This window comes from Eschscholzia californica, unplaced genomic scaffold (genome assembly GCF_041429995.1).
Source record: "Eschscholzia californica isolate CP2 unplaced genomic scaffold, dmEscCali1.0.p SCAF_3, whole genome shotgun sequence".
Lineage (NCBI taxonomy): Eukaryota > Viridiplantae > Streptophyta > Magnoliopsida > Ranunculales > Papaveraceae > Eschscholzia > Eschscholzia californica.
The window spans coordinates 7,442,650-7,451,092 of record NW_028238420.1 but is presented as its reverse complement, the minus strand read 5'-3'; the positions used below and the strand labels follow the sequence as shown (position 1 = coordinate 7,451,092).

The 8,443-nt window shown below is 33.9% G+C and overlaps 1 long non-coding RNA gene across 1 annotated transcript; it reads left to right on the top strand.

Moving 5' to 3' along the window:
- Positions 1 to 2,604: 2,604 nt before the first annotated feature.
- Positions 2,605 to 5,294, top strand: LOC147548096 (uncharacterized). The gene is made up of 3 exons (XR_015237820.1): positions 2,605 to 2,890; positions 3,854 to 3,927; positions 5,070 to 5,294. It is a non-coding gene; the product is annotated as an uncharacterized LOC147548096 (long non-coding RNA).
- Positions 5,295 to 8,443: the final 3,149 nt, after the last annotated feature.

Here is an 8,443-nt window from a genome sequence, read left to right as displayed (position 1 = left end):
AGTTATTTTTACTCCGTACTTTAATGTAGAAAAATGTAAGAAGTTTAAACTCTATAAAAAGTCTTTAAATATTTTAGTTAATACGATAAAAATAAAACGTTCGTTATCGTCCAGTAGTTGATAATTATAATCAATGGTCCTACAATTAACTTCTTAATGTTAAAGAAAACATAAATACTCTTCGTACACATGATACTCGTCATTGTATTAAGAGAAACAATATTTTATTAATTAATATTATTTAGTTATTAATTTAATTAAATATGATTATTTTTAAGTTTTTAATTTTCTAATTTTATCGGTTTGAAAACTGTACTTGAGTATTTTTAATGTAAAAAGGTTGAGGCGAATATCTTTTCGGTAATAACAGTTACAAACTTATAAACAAAATTTAATTAATTACGTTTATAAATTTTTCGGTAATTAAAAATATTATCATTTTAAAGTTATAATATCTTAATTTTAATATCCTAATTTAGTTATATTATTAATTATGTTACTTAAATTGATAAAAAACTTTTAAAATTTTAACATAAGATATCATTGGTTTCATAACTTATAAACTAATAAACTTATTAGTTATCGGGAATAGATAAGTTTGGCTATAAGTCATAAAATAAATAAATATTACAGTTAAAAGAAGGATATTTGTTTATACCAAAAAATTTATAATCGTAATTAAGGAGGATATTTGTCATTACCGAAAAATTTATAATAGTAATTAAGTAATTTATAATCGTAATTAAGTAAGTATAATCTTTCCACATAAAAATTATCGAGTATAGTTTTCAAAACGATCAGATTACGAAATTTTAACTTTTTAAATAACAATATTTAATTAAACACTAACTAAAAAATCTTAATTAATGGAATATTGTCGTATTTCTTAATACCGTGGGGTAATAGTAATACTCTAATCATTTTCGTAGAAATATCCAGACCGGACTTGTTATTATGTTTTGCGATGACAATTTTACTGATTGACAAGTTACCGTGCCCCCTTTAAAGAAATATTAAGAAATTTAAAACATTACTGTATGTCTTCGAATATTTTAGTCAACACTTTAAAAGGATGATATTTGTTATTACCGAAAAATTTATAACCGTAATTAATAAAAATTTAGGTTATAAGTAACGAAACTAATAATATCTCATATTAAAATTTGAAAAGTTTTTGATCAATTTAAGTGATATAATTAATAAATTAATATATTATAATTTTTATTATATTTCGTGTTATTAGAAATTGATGCATTGCCATAAATCTTGTTAAGTTTTACAGTTCCATGGACTTTGTCAGTACTGAAGACGAAGATGTGTTGATGATCTTTTAAAAATCGAGTTAACTTGTGGCTTTCTTCTCCGGTCAGGTAATTCTAATGTATGTGACCTGCAAGGAGGAGTTTCCAATTTACAAAGGTACAGTTATGTCGGAGCATTTGTCAGCCCCTTCTCTGGGACCAAATTCTGCCTCTTTCATGTCTTCATCGTTCTCTCCAGCCATATGCTTGCCTTTAGAATTTGGGTTTGCTTCTTTCATTAACTGATTTTGTGGTTGGACGACTTTTTCTACAAGTTAGATGTTGTTCTCTACCTCGAAAATAATATTCATAGCATCTGAACCTTCGTGTCCACCATGGTTATTTTCAGGCTTTGAATCTTCCTCGGAAGACATTGAGGCCATGTTTGGCGCGGGGGAATGGAATGTGACTCTAAGGAATCACATTCCCGTAACGTGATCCCTGGAAATCAGATTACCGTAGTTTGATGTTTGGTTTGACCAGGAATGAGAATTTGATTCCTGACATATTCCTAATTAGGTGTTTGGTTCGTATAGGAATATAAACGTAAATATTTGTAAAAGTTCACTTTTACCCTTACTTAAACTACATAAAATACATATCAACTTTTTTTTTTGCATAAAATATACACATCAACTTTTTTATATATTAAAATTAGCATTATTTTTTCAAATTCGTAGATATGAAATAATAACACGATACATCAAAGGGTTAGAATTTAAAGATAATAAATAAATGTCTTAATAAAAATTTATCTAAAATAAAATTTTGTTCGTAAACCTAAACAGACATTTATCTAAAATTAAATTTTGTTCATAAACATAAATAGTACTTATTAATACCAGATTCTACAAAAAAAAAATTGGTAATTCAATATTTTGTTAAGGATATATTTGTCAATAAATATTAATATATGTGATTCGGGGGAATGGGAATCACAAACCCACCTCCCCTTGGGTTTGCTATTACCCCTTTTTGTGGGAATCACATTCCCGGGCCCACACCATTCCCGCGAACCAAACAATGATCTGGAATGTGATTCCCGGGAATCACATTCCATTCCCACGCGCCAAACATGGCCTGATAGTTTCGAAGTAGATTGTAACATCCCATGTTTGTAAGGTTAGTTGAAGGACTATTTGACAATTGGGTCAAATCAGCAAAGAGGACAATTTAGGGGGTATTTTGCAACCAGGCCAAATCAGCAAAGAGGACAATTTAAGGGGTATTTTGCAACCAGGCCAAAATCAGGGACCAAAGTGTAATTTTGGGTGATTTAGGATAAGAAAGAAAAATCAGAGTTGCTTTCTCTCTTTTGCTCGACAAAAATTGGGGTTAGGGTTTTTTGAGAGAACCAAATTCGATCAAATGGACAATTTCAAGTTGATTTCAAAGGGGAATTCGATTTCTTTATTAAGTAATTGTCATTGAAAGTTTTTACCTTGGTTTTGGTATGAATTTTGTAAGAAATTTTGGTTTCTCTCTAGAACGAATTTCATATGTAATTGGTTTTAATGGAGTCTTTGCTTTCGAATTTAGAGGAATTGGAATGGGTTTCATCACAGGAGAATCCAAACATCTAAATCAAGGTAAGAAATTCAACAATTTTGATGATTTAATTAACTTGTTCTAAATTATAGGGTTTATAATTGTAAAGTTTGGGGGATTTTCGTAGTTCATGAAATCTTTTATGTTGATGAGAATTAAGTAATTTTGGTATATAAGCAACTTTAGAGAGATTATTTGATATAATTTATCGATGGAACAACGATTTGGGGGACTGAAATTCAGTCTACTGTTGTCAGATAATCTGGGCCTTGTACAGTACTCGGATGTGTTTTCTCAAAACACGAGAGTCGTAGCTTAGGATGTCAGCTTTCCATAATGGTATGAAACAAGTCGTTTCGATCTCGGACGAGAGAGTTCCGACTGTTTTTGCGAGCAGCGCAGTTTAGCAAACCTGAAAACTGCTCACTGTTTTACTCTTTTAGCTAGTCATAAATGTTTCAACAGCTGTTTGTGTCTTCATGAATATTGTAGTTCGTCTCGTGACGATTCCAGAAAGGTATGAGAGTTCGAACACGCAGCGTACGGTTCGTCAAACTGATACACTGCTGCATACATTTTGTGGTTTTCGGAGATGTTTTAGTTGGAATTATGAGAAACCAACATAGGGAAAAACATTCGAAATGAGTTAAACTTTCCAACGACTTAAAAACGGGTTGAAACCGATCAACGATGAGAGAATTGTGACTGTTATAGTACACAGTGTAATGTTAGGAAACATCTGAGATATTTCGTTACGTTCGAAGATGTTTAATAGACAAATGTTAAGGAAGTAAATGTCTTCTAAACAATGTAGGATTGGTGTTATTTGGACAAGACTACGGCGTTAGAGTTCGATTCGTGTACTTACTCGAAGTCTTTCGAATACGACGAATTTGTTTTGATGTTTTAAGTTTTCCTTCTTTTCTTTGATCTATTTTTTTTTATTATACCAAGGTTCTTAATGAAGAACCTAATGTATATTTGTTTCGTTTATGGTTTGGTAGAGGGGGAGCCGGAGCATTTCATGAACGATTTGGCTACGGTTGCAGTGGAGGAAGACTAGTTCTTGTACCGCTAGGTAGGGGTTCTGAATCCTTTATCCAACATGGTTTTATAGATTATGAAATATGTTAGATTTAGTTATATATGCGCCATATATATAGAATTTAGGGAGCATGAAACTCGATTTTTAATGATGAACTGGAATATGCTTGAATAGTTTTACTGCGATATGAGAAGTGTTTTCGAACTGTGTTACTGTGACACGAGAAATGTTTTCGAACTGTTTTACTGTGATTGCGAACTACTGGGATTTTCTTGTATGTACCCGACTGCGGATTATGTCAACCTACGGGCACGTAGCCATTGAGGTTAGGATGACATGTGGACATGGGTGTGACCCGTGTGAGACCGGTGAGGTGGTGCGACACTAGTCATGAGACCCATGGGAGTTGAGTGCTTCACTTGCTGGCTATTGGTGCTCGTGCCTCCAGCTCGAGGCTCATGGCCGTACACCCTGACCGCTCGCCTGGGAGGTGACATTGATTGGGATCCCTCTGCTTTGTGTGCGATATGACTATTGGTTTTTCCATTTCCGTGTTTGATAAGATAATTAATTGGATATGGGAATATGGTTTTGATACACGAATGAAACTGATTTGAATCGAATATGAGAATATGGTTTTGATATATGAATGAAACTGATTTTGAAAGATTGCATTAGATGCATGACAGAGTACCGAAGAGAATGAGGTTCAGGTCCTTCCATGGTAATTGGGGGACGACTCTCTTATTCGAACTCGGTGATCAAAAACGTATTTAGATACTTAAGGTATATATGTATCATGAGGTAAACTCTTCAATGATTGCGGAGTTCCTTAGTGGGAGAGGGGCTTACCGGCTTGGGGTAAGTCTCTTTCTCGAGGAGATGTTAGTGCATTAGCTAGTGCCTAAATGGGCTGGTACTATCTAACGCACTCTAGGTTCTCCTGAGGAACTCTTCTCTTAATTAGGAGCGCACCATGGGTGGGCAACTAATCACTGCTATGGCTTGCTAGATGTAAGGAAAACATTTTATATATAGTGTATATAGTAACTGGTTTGATAAATCGTTTTCTGATGTTTAGAACTTATTAAATGAACTTTTGAAAACGCGATGGGTTTTGGAATGGTCTTTTACCAGAATAACTCGTGTCAATGAGTATTCTGACCCCCTACCAGTTGTTAGTGTGCAGGTGTTTTATCGTAGCCTCGAGGCGGAGTTGTATTCCAGCCGGTGATCTTGTCTGACGAGGCTAGTGGCGTTGCGTCGTTTTCTTTGGTTTTCGTGTATTGGCTTTTCGTTATTTCCAAGTTATGTATTTATTCCAGAAACAAAACTCTAATATGTATATACGTAACACTTAGAGTTGTTTATAGATTGTATCGATGTTTATGAGGCTTTTATATTTTTGTGGTTCGGGTTTCGACCCGAAACTGAGTTGGGTTTGTTTAGTTTCCACTCCATAGTTTATTTTTGGTGTATGCGAATGTATGGTTTGCATGACAGGTTTACATGTGCGGCCGGTTCGATTTACAGAGGAGACTCTGTCAGATTTTTTTGTCTCGTCTGTGAGTTGTCGGGGCGTGGTCGTGTCTATTTTGGGGCACGGGGCGTCACATAGATTTAGACCGTTGAGCAAGAACGTTATTCCGTCGGGAATTGGGTTAGGAATTCGAGTTACTGGACGATGGTAGTTCTACTGGACTCGTCCCTCCTTTTAGCCCCAATTTGATGATGTCAAAATTGTCATTTTTGGTATTGTTCAAGATGTTGAGACTGCTAGGTTGAATCTCGATCTGCTTATCTCGAACTGTGGGGCGAAACCTGCAAGAGACTTAGAAAGTTCTTTGACGCTCAAGACTTAAAATATTGTCATTTTTGGTATTGTTTAGGCATGAGGCTTAGCTTGCGATCGTGGTGTAAGCGTCGTTGTGCTTTCTTCGATGCGAGATTATTACCTTTTATAGGCTCCTTATTGCAAAGAAACTATTATTTCCTACTTGTGACATATTAGGATTTCTCTTTGGGATTTTTCTCGTATATTTGATATAAATAAGTTTCCTTGTTCAAGGATATTTGGCATTTCAAATAGATCATATTTCTTATCGTGTTTATCTGTTAGGAAAAGTTTTCTCCCCGCGGGACTCTTGTATCCCAAGTTCAATAAATACTTAAGATTCTTTCTGACTGGAATCTTTTACTAGAATTCGTGATTATTATGATAGACCTGGTTGTCTTGGAGCTAGAGCATAGCTTAGGTGCCTAGGACAATCGTACCGACCCCCTAAATCTAGGCTTGAGTTACAAACCTCTTTCAGATTCCACCTCCCGTTGACTTGATACGGGTTGATCCGTTGGGCTTTTGGTCATTTCTTGACTTTCACCATAGTTAACTGATGTCCATTTTTTGAATCATCACGAGTTCCGCCACTCCTTAGTCGAAAGTAGAGAAACTAAGGAGTAGAAAAACTTACAGTCTTTTCTTTAATTTCAACAAATAGTTTGCTTAATAATTCACATAGAAATTAAGATAATTCATAATTAATTTAAGTAAATGAATTTTTGAGGTTTAAGAATACTTGAACTAAGGTTTTATATGAGAGCTCGGTTATTTTTGCGTATAATGAAACATCTTTTGTAACACTACTTTACAGGGTTGGTTTCATGTCCTTTGGCACATGATTAGCTCGAATACCTTGAAGTTTTTATTTTCCTTTTGATTTTCTGACGTCAGGTAGCTTGATCTTCTGATCATGCGTTTTCTTCATTGTCTTTTGGATAGCTAATCACAAAACCCCTTTTAAACACACATCATACACGTGTTTTTTTCTTATTGATTCAATGTCTTCGTCTTTTCTTGTCACATTAATTACGTGTCTGAAAAGGTCAGAGATTTGCCGTGATTTACTTATGCGCATCCATTGTTTCGCCATTTTTCAAGACATTTCATTCATTTATTTCTTAAGTTTTCTTTCAAGGCTTTTGTGTTTCTACTTCTATCTATCAATATATTACTTGGTTCTTCAATTCTTATTCATTGTTAACTTTTCTTAAGTTGTTCTTCTTCTTTGATGATTTTCTTCAAATTTTACTTCTTCTCATTCACGATGAGACCTTTGCTCAAATTTGATTTTGAAGTTCACAGTACGGATGAGATTTAGGTGGCGTCTTCAATCTCTTCCCCTTGTTGATTTTTCTATAGGATCCGGTTGAAAGTAATGGACGATTCCCAGGTCACTCCTTGGTCTTCTCCGATTTCAAATTCACAAACTAGATAACAAGGCGGACTTTGGAGACTTCTCGATTTTCACTTTTCCAGGTTGTTGTTGTCTTTTTCGGGCGGCTCAATCATGTCTCTTCTTTTTCTCCTTGCAGATAGGGAACATAGTTGATTTAGTAAATCAGAGAGGTTTGTCGCTGATTTACTCTCAGCGATCCTTACAAGAGTTTGCAATTTCTTCTGTAATAGATGTAGATCGGGACGGCGGATCCGCTATATTGAGCTATAATTTCTTCTATAATAGATTTGGATGAGGATGTAAAGTTTTCTAGTTAGACTTGTAATTTCTCTTTTAACAAATTCTTTAAACATGAATAAAACATAGCATTCCACTCCCCCTTTTACTTTATTTAGTTGGTAGTTTGTCATTGATTGTTTCCTTTGGCCAACCAGACTTTTTTTAATGTCAACAATTGATTTTTTCGTTTAGGTGCCTTTATCATTGGCGAAGCTTCGTTTATGTTGCTATGTTTCGATTTCTCATGCGACGTTTCTCAACATGTCTTTAATTTTGAATGAGCCTTTATTTTTCTGGAAGGTGGCATCCGGTCGCTTCAATTATCAACATGTTTTCTACAAAGGTGGGAGATCATTTCGTACCCATGCCATGGCTTTCCTTGTTATTCGTGTCACTCTTCCCCAAATCCAATCTAAATCACTATTAAAAAAATTATATAACTTTACTCTATTTGAAAAAGAAACTGAAAATTCATAAAAGAATATGAGAGACTGGGTCAAACATATGGATAATGGTGACACTTAGCCTTTATATGTTTACAATTAATAGTGATGTAGTATATACCCTTTACACTTAAAAATACCAAAAGATTCTGTGATTTTTTGTATTATAAAGCATGATTTTTCATATTATGTGAAGCAAAACCCAATTATGAATCTAGCCGTCCAATATTTTATCTACTAATCACAACTATTTTGATTTTAATTACTATCACTATGTTACATACATATATATATATATATATATATATATATATATATATATACATGCCATTAAAATTAAAATAAAACCTCTCACTTCTACTCCTCTTTGTCTCTCTAATTTTTAATTTATTTGGGATCAGGGTGAAACAAATTTGTACTTAATTAACATCTTATTGGACGAAATTGTATTCTATTTTACAACTATAATTTTGCCCAATTTTGTAGCATTTGTTTATGTTCTCCCTTATACTTTGCCGATTAATTCTGTTCCCATATTTAGATTTTGGCTTAACTTTTCAATTAATTTTCATAATAGGATCAATTTAAGGA